This window comes from Sitophilus oryzae, unplaced genomic scaffold (genome assembly GCF_002938485.1).
Source record: "Sitophilus oryzae breed Bouriz unplaced genomic scaffold, Soryzae_2.0 scaffold_1297_pilon_pilon, whole genome shotgun sequence".
In the NCBI taxonomy this organism is placed as follows: Eukaryota; Metazoa; Arthropoda; class Insecta; order Coleoptera; family Curculionidae; genus Sitophilus; species Sitophilus oryzae.
In genome coordinates, this window is record NW_022145945.1 from 11,780,039 (window position 1) to 11,794,686 (window position 14,648).

At 31.8% G+C, this 14,648-nt stretch overlaps 1 protein-coding gene across 1 annotated transcript in view; it reads left to right on the top strand.

The window, feature by feature from the left end:
* The window catches only part of LOC115874794 (protein C-ets-1), a 408,685-nt gene that overhangs the window by 177,894 nt on the left and 216,143 nt on the right, over positions 1–14,648 (top strand). The window lies entirely within an intron of this gene.

The following is a 14,648-nucleotide window of genomic DNA, read 5'->3' on the forward strand; positions in this document are numbered from 1 at the left end:
TTTCTTACATACGTTCAAAAAAATGTGTGTAACAATTGCATCTTAATTATTTAACACTAAACGAAATATTAATTATAAACCTTCGTTTTCATTAAAAATAAACAAATTATAATCGATAACCGATAGGCAACCAGAAAATAAATAAAATATTTAAACATTTTATACTAACAACCATCGCTAGTGATGTGTACCACTATCGAGGTTACGCAAAAAATCGATAATATATAAAAAACGTATAAATGATATAAAAGAAAATAAAATAATAAATAAAAGAAAAATGTAACGAAAATATTTTCGTTACAAAGTGACGGAAGCATCTGTGTAGACTGCTGTCTGTTGTGTGTTCATTAGCGATGGGAACTATCGAATGAATTACACTATCGAATGGTTACGGAATGAATGATTTCAACTATCGAATGGTTTTATTCGAATAAAATCATTCATTCATTTATATACTAAAGCATATATGACAACCTCGCCGTGCGACTAAATGGTTGTCGTTGCGCCACGACTATCGAATGCTTTTGATAAATGAAATTTAGTATTCGTTTGATTTTTGTGTGCGTCAGTGCATTATTAGTTCTTCCAAATTTTTATAACTTCGCCTTGTAAATACTATGCTATTTTTGCATTTATTAAAATATTTAAAATACTAAAATAATAGTTTTCTTTAATTGACGATTGTGTGCGAAGTGGTCAAAATTTTTCCGAAAATTTGTGTGATTTTCCGTAGCCGTATCTTTCAATTATTTAATTTTATATGGTATATTATGGTTAGGTTAGACTGCATTTTTTTAATGGGAAATTTTGAGCAGTAGCAATTTTTAAGAAAGATGAGATGAACTTACAATTAATTTTAAAAATACATATTTGTATTTTAGATGTTTTAATAATATGAATTAGTTGAACTTAATAATCATATTTAAGTAATGTGGTTAAGTAAATGGTTCTCGAACTCAAATTTTGGGGTGAGAAAATTAAATTGAAAGTTTTACACGTGCCAATTTAAAAAAAAAGTTAACAATGTTTGTATTTTGTTTATGCTAATTCTCTTACATGTAGTTTTTTGCGAAGAAATATTTCATTTATATTTTAAAGTAAATGCCAGTAAAAGTAAATATTATTTTTAAATAGTAATATAAATAATTTTGATTTCTAATTTTTTATTTATATTTCCCTTCCATTACACTGCATGCTTAGAAAATTAATAAATGTTTATATTTCATGATTTTAAAATTTGTTGTTAATATAACAAATTAGTTCTGTAATTATTATTATTTAATAAACCAACGTTGCCATTTAGAGACTATATTATTTTTAAATAGGATCTAATATAAATACTTTTGACTTCTATTTGTTGTTTATATTTTGCTACTACTTAAAAAAAATGTTTGTATTATTAAATGATTTTAAATTTTGTTGTTAATAGGTATAACAAATTATTACTGTTATTATTATTTATTAAACCAGTCTTTGCTTAAAAACATTAAAAATCATTTTCCTACATCCAAAATAAAAAGTATTATTGCAGTGTAACAACAGAATATTAATAAAAAAAATGCAAAACATATAGACATACTATCCCTAACTAACTAATGCTAAAGAATAATATTCTTTGCTAATACCAACTAATACGAATATATGGCAACAGCGCCCTTCATAATGTATTTTCTGTTTAAATACTAGCACCCCAATAAAAAAATAATGTGTCATTATTTGACTCCGCAAAAAATCAAAGACGCCGGCTTCTTTCATAGCATTGCCACCGACCGCTGTCGGGTTTCTAGGAAAGAAAACTACATCGCCGGACGACAACTAAAATCTAGTTTATATTTTATTAAAATCGATTCTGACGAATAAATGAATTTGATAAATGAATGAATTTTATAAATGTTTTTGCTGCCGAATTACTAGAATACAATATTTCAAGGCCGATGACGCATCTATTCGATAATTTTTATTCGAATAGTTTTCGACGAATGTTTTCTTACTAGCTATCGAATTATTCGAATGAATTGCAACTATCGAATGTTTCGATAGTATTCATTCGATAGTTCCCACTACTAGTGTTCATTACTCGGTCACTTCGTTTTACATAAAAAACACTACGGGGCAGAATAAACCAGAAACCCCATAAAACATACGGGACACATAAATGGAACACCCTGTACGTATATCTTTGCTATATTTGTTTTACATAGGTATATCCAAATAGAATTACAAATTCCCAATCGCAATACACCCACTGATTTTATCGTACTTCATGTTTTGATAAAACTAAAGAAATGCTACCAGACGTAAAAACTGCAGACGTTTACGAGTGAAATACTGCATCGTCTGCCCATAAAACACGCCGTTTACTGTCCCGATGTCATCATTGGACTTATAATAGTTATGCAAATCGGAAAAAATCTACATATAATGTGCCTGAGACAGGATGAATATTCATGGCATCGGTTATTGTTGTCGTTTTTGACCTCTTATCACGATGATAATGATGGCTCTGATGACGACCGATAGCCGCCTTTATAACGATTTTGGAGAAACACACATTTCGGGACCGTTGTTGAACGTTGTTTACGGTTTATTTCTAGTTTTATTTAATTTAAGATTATAAAGTTTGTCGCTTCTTTATACGAATACTTTTTGCCATCAAGGTGCATTTGAAATTTTCAATATTTAATGATAGAGATGAGCAACAAATCGTAAACTGCCATTCAATTGGTTCTCATAGGAAACTGCGACTGCGATTTTTTCTGTTTGCGGGTTTCAATTTAGGCAACCAATATTACTATAGTTGCAATTTGTGATATTGCTGCGATTTGCGATTTTGTTGCGATTGTGATTTTGTAAACTAGGACGGTGATAACCTTCTTAATCTGAGAGTTTTACTTTTTAGGAGTTGCGATTTGCAATTTTGTTGCGAATGTAGTTTTGTGGTCCATTGAAGCATTTTATAGTAAATTGCGATTGAATTTTTTCTCTGATTTTAATACCTATTTGTAGAGAAGGTATTATTTTCTAGGGCCAAGATCAATAATAAACCGGGTGTTTCTCAAGAGTGGTTCGCCTCTATAACTTTTTTATTTCTTCTGATAAAAAAACGAGATTTGGTATGTAAGCATGCATATGACATAAATTAGGATTGATTGACGTATTCAATAATTCGTTTCGTTAGTTTACTACAACTTTTGATTTTTAAATGGCACCCTCAGTATTTTTCTACTTCATTCGATAGAAAATGACACTCTGAAGTGAATGCCTAGTACAATATTTAAATATTAAAATCGCAATTGCAGGTTGCAGTCGCAGCGATTTAAAAATCGCAATCGCAATTGCGATTGGAGAATCGCAGTTTTGCTCATCTCTATTTAATGATCTATTTCTTCGTACAGCTCGTTCAAATAGTACCGTATGATCGAAAAAAAATGGCGTCAAAGACGGCTGGATATTGAAAATCAATGATAATTTTGGCGAGGTTAATCTCTAGAAAAGTGAACAGCCTAGCTACGTTGAAACACCGGTTCCCATTAGAACACCGAAGTTAAGCGACGTAAGGCGATACTGGTGGATGGACGGGTGACCTGTTCGAAACTCTGTATCGTGCTGTTCTCCAAGGGAAAAGTGTAAAATCTATTGATACATACTGCTCATCACGCCGGTTGGAGGCCGGATGAGATATGGGCGAAATATAGGCTATCCGGTGTTCCGATATCGGCACCGACACCGGTGTTGCCACCGACACCGGTGTTCATTTCGATACCGGTGTTCATCTACAACACCGGTGTTCATCTCGATACCGGTTTTGACTACGTGTTTGGTAGACGGGTTAAAGAAGAAATAATGTTAATTAATAAGTTCAAAATAAACCCTGATAATAATAATGTCGTATCGGTGCTTATTTTTATCGTTTATTAAAGCGCACAGACTTTAACTTAAAGCTTTCAAATTTAAATATATTTTTTTCCAGACTAATCACTAAAATACAGTGGAAGCATCAGATAAACAACTATAAAGTAAAAAATTGTTTAATCAAAAACAAACAGAAAACAAAACAAAACACAAAGAAACAAAAATTCGTAGCTGTAAAATAAACTAAAAGATATTACATTAACAAAACTAAAAAAAAAACAAACAAACGGCACCATCGACATCGACACTGAGACCGGTGTTGATCTCAACACCGGTGTTGAGATAAACACCGGTGTCGGTATTGACACCGGTAGGTACACCGACTGAAACACCGGTGGTCATCAACACCTAACACCGGTGTTCAAATCTCAACACCGATCAGGTCTAATTTAGACACTTTCTAAGTCGGTAGGCCACTGACCATGATATGGCCGAGGACCGCGGTTCGGATTCCGCGTAAACAAAGTAGGCCCCGTTCAGATTAGCCCTCGCAGCAAAAAGGAGACGTTAACTGAAATCTTTACTTTACTTTTACTTTAATCTCTAGACGCCATTTACTAAGGGACGTAAAACTCAAAAAATGATTACTAATTATAGAAATATTAAAAGAGGATCGAACGTTGCCAAACAAATCTATTTCCAAAAAAACTATATTTTCCCGAATTTTAGACTACATACATAGGTACATCATTTACAAATAATTTTTACTCAATATAAAAATAAGTTACAATCTCCTTAAATCCAACTGGCAGTCTTCTTCTTGAGGTGCCTCTTCTCAACGAAGATAACCAAAGCGAATTCTTCTTACCTTTCTGCTGTTCTGACGAGTGTTTGGACATTCATTCCTGTCCAATCCTTTATGTTTCTCATCCACGACATCTGGCAGTAAGCTCCATTAAAAAATAAAAAAGAATACGGGACAAGTAAGTAACAACTAGGGTTTGACCTAGCCAATATTGTCATTGATTCTCATTCCCCAGCCTTCTTTGACGCCGTTTTTTTTTCGATCATACGGTATATACATTTATGATTTTCGTTTTATAATTTCGATTGCTGTTATTGGTTTGATCACTGAAAGGCTCACTTATTTATTTTCTGATATTATTTTGAGAGACATATTACACGATAAAAAAGGAAGATGACCTACAATAAGCAATGGGATCCCATCAAAAACACAGAAAAATGCTTAAAAAGTCTCGCATCTCAGTGCCTCCGCTAAAAAAAGTTTTAAGATCTCGTGTAAAACCAAGTCAGTTATTTCAGTTAGTGTCTGTGGAGGCACCTATTCAAAAACTTTATTATAAATTATTATCTAATCAATTACCTATCAACATTTATAGCGACCTTGTCAATTTATATTGACAAGTTTTTATTTCTATAATAACTATAATGACTTGGAGCTCGCATTGCACCTGGGGGTATCTAATCAGCTTGCTGGAATGACAAGCCCATTAGATACCCCGTTAGAGCCGTCCACTGTTTTGATTGCATTTTGATTTTGGATGTCTTAGTCCAGTAAATGAAGGTTAAAACAACGGCTTAATTCGTCGACCGGTACTTTTCAGGCGGATTGTGTACCTTTTGGGGAGTAGTTTTACGGGAGAAAGTTGTAACACCGAAACAATGGCCCCAAATGGCCGAAGATCAGTTTTTTTGCTAATATATAATATGCAATTTACAAAGTTTTTCTTGGAACAAAAAATTAATCTTAGGTCACAAAACTGGTCCTTTTGTATTGCATCATTTGGTACGTAGAATTAGTTTTTCCTGAACCTGAATTTTCTCTTTCCAAGTCTTAACACTCAACTTCCAAGTCTGACAAATTGTTTAATAACTGGGCTAAACTTTTATATATTTTGATAATTCAAAATTCATTTAAAAGGTAGAATCCAACAGCCTTCACATTTTGGAATTTGTTTGAATTTTATCATATTTTATGATAATAAAAAAACGGGCAAACATTCTTTGACCCAAAAATGTTCAGATTTTTAGAAACCTATTCGTATTTTCTCTAATAATAGCTTATTGTCAAGATTCTTTTTTGTGCGGGTGCCAGATATCACAAGCATTGTTATACACAATTTTATAAGTCATGTTCCACAGCCTCTAGACCTTCAAGGCACCATCAAGGGGCGTAGGACGTCCCTTGGATGCGGATATTTCAGACCAGATGGTGAATTATGTCCGTGAAAATGGACAAGAACAATATACTTTAGGAGTTGCAAGATGTTACAGGTAATTTTGAACTTTTATCATTGATTTCCAAATCCTCATTGATGTTTGTTACTTATAAAATTATTATGCAATTTTCTTTTGTTTACGACACTTTCTGGAAATTCTAAAAAGCGGAAAAAGCCACTCACGAATAATTGTTTTTTATTAAAATATGCTTAAACAAATACTTCAAACTTTCTCAGTTGCTTGAAGAGACTAGAAAGACTTAGAAATTAATGCTAAGGGTCTATTAATTTTTTATTCCAAGGAAAATTTTGTAAATTGAATATTTTGGCAGATATTTGTGAGAAACTGATTTTCCGGCCATTTGGAGCCATTTTTTCTGCCAAAGCTGGCCGAGCACGGTGTTACAATTTTCCCCCCTAAAACTACTCCCCAAAAGGTACACAATCCGCCTAAAAAGTTATAGTCGACGAATTACGCCGAGACTTGGGTCTTTTCGTGTCCTTATTTACTAGATTATCTAATGATATATCCATGTGTATATTTTCGTCTCCAGTGTATCGATATGTTTATTCAAACACGTTTTTGGACTTTTGTGTATTAAATGTGAAATTTATTTTTAAATGGGTTTCTTCGATGGGCTTTTGTATGTAGTATCTTTTCATTATACTCACTCTAAGTTCAAATTCAAATACCCTGATGGTCTAAAGGCGCTACATTCAAACGTCTTGAAGCCTTTGTATCCTTCATTATCAATTAATTAATCGAAAAACGTTCAAACAGTTCTTGTAAACATCGAAATCGTCAGTTAAGTCGAGACAGCGGCAGTTCTTCTCGTTCATAGAAAATGAAAACGTTACAGATCCTTCCCACCGATAGAGGCGTCATTGTTTTCTAAAAATCGTTGCATATTCATTATGTTCGGCTTTGTAAGGTCTGGTCAAAATAAAACAAATAAAAAGGCCAGTTTATTATACATATTAGAGCATGTCTTTACGATACTGTATAAAAAGAGAGCTATAGAAAAAAATTATATGTTTTTTTATAATTGAGTAAATTAATTCTAGGTTTTATTTTTTATTTCTGTAGTGTTTGGTATTGCAAGGGAATAACCATCAAAAATATTACTATACCCTAATGAGCATAATCTTTGTACAGAGCGATCAGCAATGATTGAAATAGTAGGTTATTCTGATTTTGCCCCTTTAGTTGGCAATAAATTTAAGAAATTCGAATATTTATCGGTTGATATCAGCGTCAAAACAAACCCAAATTAAATATAAGATTAATTTTTTTGGGATATTTAAATTAGTTTTCCATAATAATTTAATTTTTTTCCATAATAAATCAGAACGAAATGAGAAATAAATGGATTTAATCTCAAGCTTTTCTAATTATTTAATTATGGAATAAGTGTATTAAAAAATATATACATATAACAAAATGTTTATTAAAATGTATCCAATATACAATAATAAGATATATCTGCAATTAGTAGTAAGATGTTCTACATATTTTTTTATAGATTTAAAAGGCAAAATGTACCTTTATATGGGCTTATATTGTTCCATTGGCGTAACTACAGGGGTGCCCCCCCCCAGGTACTGCTGGGCACCCCCAGAGAAATCCTGAATTATGACTCTTGACTACGTATTAATTTTTTTTGCTTGTGATGCAGTAAAAATGACGTTTTTTAGTTTTGTTTAGTTAATATTATTTTGTTGTAGGTATTAAAAAAATGTGTTAATTTTTATTTTTTTTAAAAAATTGTAGGTATTTAAGTAATCTACTACTCGGTTGATATCAGCGTCAAAACAAACCCAAATTAAATATAAGATTAATTTTTTTGGGATATTTAAATTAGTTTTCCATAATAATTTAATTTTTTTCCATAATAAATCAGAACGAAATGAGAAATAAATGGATTTAATCTCAAGCTTTTCTAATTATTTAATTATGGAATAAGTGTATTAAAAAATATATACATATAACAAAATGTTTATTAAAATGTATCCAATATACAATAATAAGATATATCTGCAATTAGTAGTAAGATGTTCTACATATTTTTTTTATAGATTTAAAAGGCAAAATGTACCTTTATATGGGCTTATATTGTTCCATTGGCGTAACTACAGGGGTGCCCCCCCCCAGGTACTGCTGGGCACCCCCAGAGAAATCCTGAATTATGACTCTTGGCTACGTATTAATTTTTTTTGCTTGTGATGCAGTAAAAATGACGTTTTTTAGTTTTGTTTAGTTAATGTTATTTTGTTGTAGGTATTAAAAAAATGTGTTAATTTTTATTTTTTTTAAAAAATTGTAGGTATTTAAGTAATCTACGGGAACACGGTTTGATAACCAAGTCTATGAAATTTATTGATAGAGAAATTCATGTAAACGTTTTATTCAAAAAATGTGTTTTTTTAAATTATTTTTCATTTTTAAAAAAAACAAAAGCTCTAGGCCCCCCCTTGGCTCAACCCCAGGCCCCCCAGGCCCACCCCAGGATAAATTGCTAGTTACGCTAATGTATTGTTCCATCTTCATTTGTTATTTCCTAGTTAACATTGTTTTGAAATCGTCCAACTATACGTTTCTGATATTTAGTAAATAATTAAAGGATTCTTAATAGCGATTCTGTATTGATTAAAAGTTACTTCGCCAATTACGTTCAATTTCTAACCTCGTTTTGAACGCCGGAATGGAAATAAACCTTGATTAGGTATACCTTTTCCATATTGAACACTCTAGTTGTATTGAAAAATAGTAACTTTTACATTGAAAATTATGATTTCATAAATAACAAAGTCGAAACTTAAAAAATGAAAAACGTAAATTTTCAAGAAAATAGAGTAAAAGCAAAAATATTGCCGCCAATGACTCGACATTTGCTAAAAATTTTCGATTGCTAATTTATTTTGGCATCGATACCGATCACTAATCCAAAAATCCGCCTAAATCGATATACGGAGCGATGAAGCTTAATTACCCCATATACAGGGTCTTGTAGAAATAAGTGCCAGTATTTTAAGAGATGGTAGATCTGGCCAAATGAAACATATTTTCTCTACCATTTTAAAAATAAATTGATAATAACCGAGTTATTTCACTTTGAACATTTAAAAGATAATGGCAATATTTTGAGAGCCGCCGGCAGCAATCGATAATCAGCCGCAAATACCAACCAATTACCAGAATCTCAGCTCGTTCGACGCCCAGTGTTGACACATCGACTAGACTGATTTTAAAACAACTTGAAAAATTCAGATTAAAAGTAAAAAACTTACCTAACATTAGAAAAGGGGGCTCCCAAGGTGTTGCATCGTCGAGCGGGACATATGCCATGTGTATTTTAATTAGTAGTGGGAACTATCGAATGAATACTATCGAAACATTCGATAGTTGCAATTCATTCGAATAATTCGATAGCTAGTAAGAAAACATTCGTTGAAAACTATTCGAATAAAAATTATCGAATAGATGCGTCATCTGCCTTGAAATATTGTATTCTAGTAATTCGGCAGGCAAAACCATTCATTTATAAAATTCATTCATTTATGAAATTCATTTATTCGTCAGGATCGATTATAATGAAATATTAACTGGATTTTAGTTGTCGCCCGGCGACGTAGGTTTCTTTCCGAGAAACCCGACAGCGGTCGGTGGTTTGGATTGGCATTCGATAGTCGTGGCTCAACGATAAACGATAACCATTTAGTCGCACGGCGAGGTTGTCACATATGCTTTAGTATACAAATGAATGAATGATTTTATTCGAATAAATCCATTGGATAGTTGAAATCATTCATTCAGTAACCATTCGATAGTCTAATTCATTCGATAGTTCCCATCGCTAATTTTAATGTATTTTATAATATTTTGTTGTAATGTATGCCATGTAAATTTTAATGGGGTCAATTATTGGCTTCCCTAATTATTTTAGAGAATAATTCTGTTTAGGTTTATTGAAGAGCACTAAAATCCACAATCAAAAGAATAACTTTAGATATTTTTGATTCGCCCGTTTACGAGTTATCGCCGATTTTTTTTAAATATTTCTCCTTTCTTATGGCCCTGTATTTACTTATGAGCACCAGTCAAGGTAAAAGATAACTGTCAAATGAAGTTGTCATTTTAGAAATTTATCTATTTAGTGCTTTATTATTATTATTAAAAACTCATACCTACATCGAAAATATTAGCCATGAATTACACTACCGAAGAAAAAATATTAATGATATGGATATGGTATTATCAAGGAAATAGTTATCAAAAGGTGTCGGACATGTATGCTGCTCTGTATCCGAATAGACCGATACCTGGAAAATCTGCAATCGCAAGGAATATCCAGAGATTTGAAACCAAAGGTACCCTAATAAATAACTGCAGATGTGAAGCAAGGTAGGAACAAAGAGAAGATGCGAATGATACCGACTTGGAAGTTTTATTGTGCGTGGAAGAGAACGATGGAAAGATCCGCACAGGGAAACTTGAGGATGAAATAGGAATAGATCACACTACGGCGTTTCGAATTTTGAAACGACATAAATACTATTCCTTCAAATATGAAAAGCACCAAGAGCTACGAGATGGGGACGAAATACGGCGGCAGGCGTTTTGTTTTGATATGATGGAAAGAGCAAATAGGGATAGGGAATCTTTAAAAAACATATGTTTTACTGACGAATGCACGTTTACCTTAAATAATGATCCCAATATTCAAAATTATCGATATTGGAACAAAGAAAACCAACACAGGTTTGTCGAAACAAGGACGCAATATCCACAGAAAGTAAATGTTTGGGCAGGGATATTCGGACAGAATATTATCGGACCATTATTTCTTACGCGAAATTTAAATGCAGAATATTATTTGGAACTACTCGAAAATCATATTTTACCTGCTTTACATGATGCCGCTATGCGCTAGGGAAAATCAGGAAGTTTGGTACCAAATGGATGGCTGTCCGGCACATAGTACCCTGACTGTTCGGGAATATTTAGACATTTTTTTTTATTTTTTCGGGAAACGTTATTGGCCTAAATCATACAGTAAATTGCCAGCTAGGTCTCCTGATATTTCGCCAAATAATTTCTTTCTCTGGGGCCTTTTAAAAAACAGGATATACAAGGATAAAAAATACCCAAATCTAGACGAGTTAAAAAATGCCATTTCTGCCGAATGCAATAGAATTTCAGTTTACCAACTAGCGAATGTAAGAAGAGAATTTTATGATCGCCTGTGTTATTATCTAGCAGTCGATGGAGGAATATTTGAACATCTTAAATCCTAAAGTTCTAACAATTTAATAGTACCTAAATTAATAAGTTATTGAATATTGTAATAATACTATAATTAACCTTGTAATTGATTACTTTATTTTATTTTAATTCATATTAATTTGTATTTATAAATACTTCTTAATCTTTAAGATTTCCGATGTAGGAATGAGTTTTCAATAATAATAAAGCACTAAATAGGTAAATTTCTGAAATGACAACTTCATTTGACAGTTATCTTTTACCTTGACTGGTGCTCATAAGTAAATACAGGGCCATAAGAAAGGAGAAATATTTAAAAAGAAATCGGCGATAACTCGTAAACGAGCTAATCAAAAATATCTAAAGTTATTCTTTTGGATGTGGGTTTTAGTGCTCTTCAATAAACCTAAATAGAATTATTCTCTAAAATAATTAGGGAAGCCAATAATTCACACCCCATTAAAATTTACATGGGATTTCCTATGTCCCGTCCGACGATGCAACACCCGGTGTTGAAATCGAAAATCGAACGCTCTAACCTAATTATATCGATAGAATATCGATATAATTAGGTTAGAGCGTCGTTTTATCACTTACCTAAAACCGCAACTCTACACTTAACATTTCATTTCACTGCGATTCTTGACAGCACTACACTTACACGTATATTTGGCGAAAATACATTCATATGCCATCTGAATTATGTAGGATTTTTTGAGAATTTAAATCTCTCTGTTTTTCTATCTCACCCTATGTTGCTGTGGTTAAACAGAAATAATAATTGATATTTCTATTTGAATAAAAAAAGTATTTGGCCCTATCTTACATTTGCCTTCTTGCTTACCTTTGAAATTTTTTTTGTCTTTGTCTTTGTTCATAGTACTATTGTCGAAAAATTAATTTGCTTCAGATTCACATGTTGGTGTAGTTTTTCTCTTTTTTTGTGCTCTACGCCAAACCCAAGATTGCAGACACTTCCCTACAATTGCACCTTCCCTACACATAGGTACGAACAACGTACAAATACAAAGAAAGGCGGAATACTATTTATCTTATATTAAATTAATTTATGAATTATGTGATGGTTTGTTTTTCCGTGTCAGTGAAAAAAAATGTCCGTCTCCGATGGCAGAAAGACTATTTAAATAATTTAGGGTTCTCGGAACCCAATAAGCATTACGATTCAGTTGGTGTGGAACAGCTTAACAATAGGCTTTTGTAAATACCGCGACTGATAGTAATTTTAGAAAACACTGCAGGGTCGTATTAAGCAAAGAATTTAATTTTAAAAAGTTTTGTAATCTCGAATTAGATTCTCATTCAAAGAAGCGAGCAGGTATTTATTACCTATACCTTACAACATAAAATACCAGCTAATTCTTGCGACGAATATACGGGGTGTTTCTTAGATAAGTGCAAGTATTTTAACTAGTAGTATGTGGTATATTTCGACCTAAGAACCACGCAAAAAATTGTCTAAAATTTTACATTTCTTTACATTCTTCGGAAGATTTATTTTTTTTAATGCTACAGGTTCATTCTCTTGAAGAAGTTGTATTGAAGCCTTAGAGTGTTGCACCCTCTGCATTACCTACATTGTGCATATCTGTGTGTTTGTAAGGTCACATAAATTTTAATTTTCTACACAGTAAATTACGATAATTAATTTTAATTATATAAATGGAATTATTAATAATTCTAGAGAAACGCACTCTACTCTACAGGGTGTCTCATTTTGGTGTATTCTGTTGGGTTTTTTCGTTTATGAGTAGATACAAAAATGCGGTTTTCACATTACTATGCTACTTTTTTAAGAAATTACACATCCCTTCAAATCGAAAAATTGAAAACTGTGTCTTGTTGAGTTTTTCACGTAGAATCCAGTGGCGTAACTAGTTTTTATAACTAGTTAGTAGTAACTAGAACTATAGTAATAATATTTCATTTAATTTGCCTTATTATGAACTTCAAGCTTTAATATACTCTATATTTATTTTCATAAATAAGGTAAAAAATGCATTATTTAGCTTTTTAACCATAAAGCAACCTAATTTAAAAGAGTATTACTTAACTAAATTAATTTAACCAGATAATTTTGCTTTCCATCGTGAAATTTTAACAAACTGCAATGAAAATTTACTAGTGCAGCTTTTAGATAACACACTGTCAACCAGAGTTATTGATATGTATGGTGCACTTGTGCAATAATTTCATACACAGAAACTAGCTAGGAATAACCTATCACCAAAATTTGACGAATATAGAGATTATATCTTTATTCCCGAGAATCTATAATTGTTGTCAGAAAATATGTTGTTTTATTTTTTTTTGAAACGGTTGTTTCCAAATTCCTACCGACATTTTGATCTGCAGTAAGTACTTTACCTCGTACTTTACATTTTGATATTAGATAATACATACTAATTTCATTCTCGACTTAAGACTATTTCCGAGCAATAGTGTATTGTTTTATTAGGAGTAAAAATTATACTTTTTTTGACGATGCTGTACCTTTGAAGGACCATCGTAAAGCTATTCCAATATACAGGGAGGCACAAAAAGTACATTTTTATTCCGAATAGAACATACTATTTTTTTAAACATTACAAATATTTTTTTAATCAATTTCAAACATTGCAAATAATATAAACAGTAATCAAACAACAATTTGTACACTCGTTGAATTTGACACTTAATATCAGTTTAATAATATATTTTTGTACCTTTATGCTTAAGCTTGATTTTCATGCATCCGTTGTCCGACGATACGATGATACGATATTAATTTTATTGGTTAAATTTAAAGATTTCGATTGGTTACAAACGGTTATCCAATCGAAGTCTTTAAATACAACCAATCAAATTAATATCGTATCAACGTATCGTCGGACAACGGATGCATGAAAATCAAAATTTAGGCGTAACAGTGCTTTACTTTTATGCCTAGGCGTTAAAATGACAAAAAGTTAATACTTTTGAGTCGTTTGAAAAAAATCCTTTTGGTCTGAAGCGAACGACTTTTCTTTTCGGAATATATGTGGAAAAATCACACGCCCCGTAGAATTGTTAATGTTAATCTAGATAGATTTAGCCATTAGGTTTAGAGATAGATTTAGCCATTTAGATTGGATAGGACTTTAATTGGATATAAGTCCTAGTCATTTGCAAATCCGATTTAAATATTGTTTTGAATTAAGATCAAAAAAATCTGATTTAAATAAAAAAAATCTGATTTAAATAAAAAAAATCTGATTTTTTGGATTTTAAAAAAAAAATCATGATTTTTTCCAACC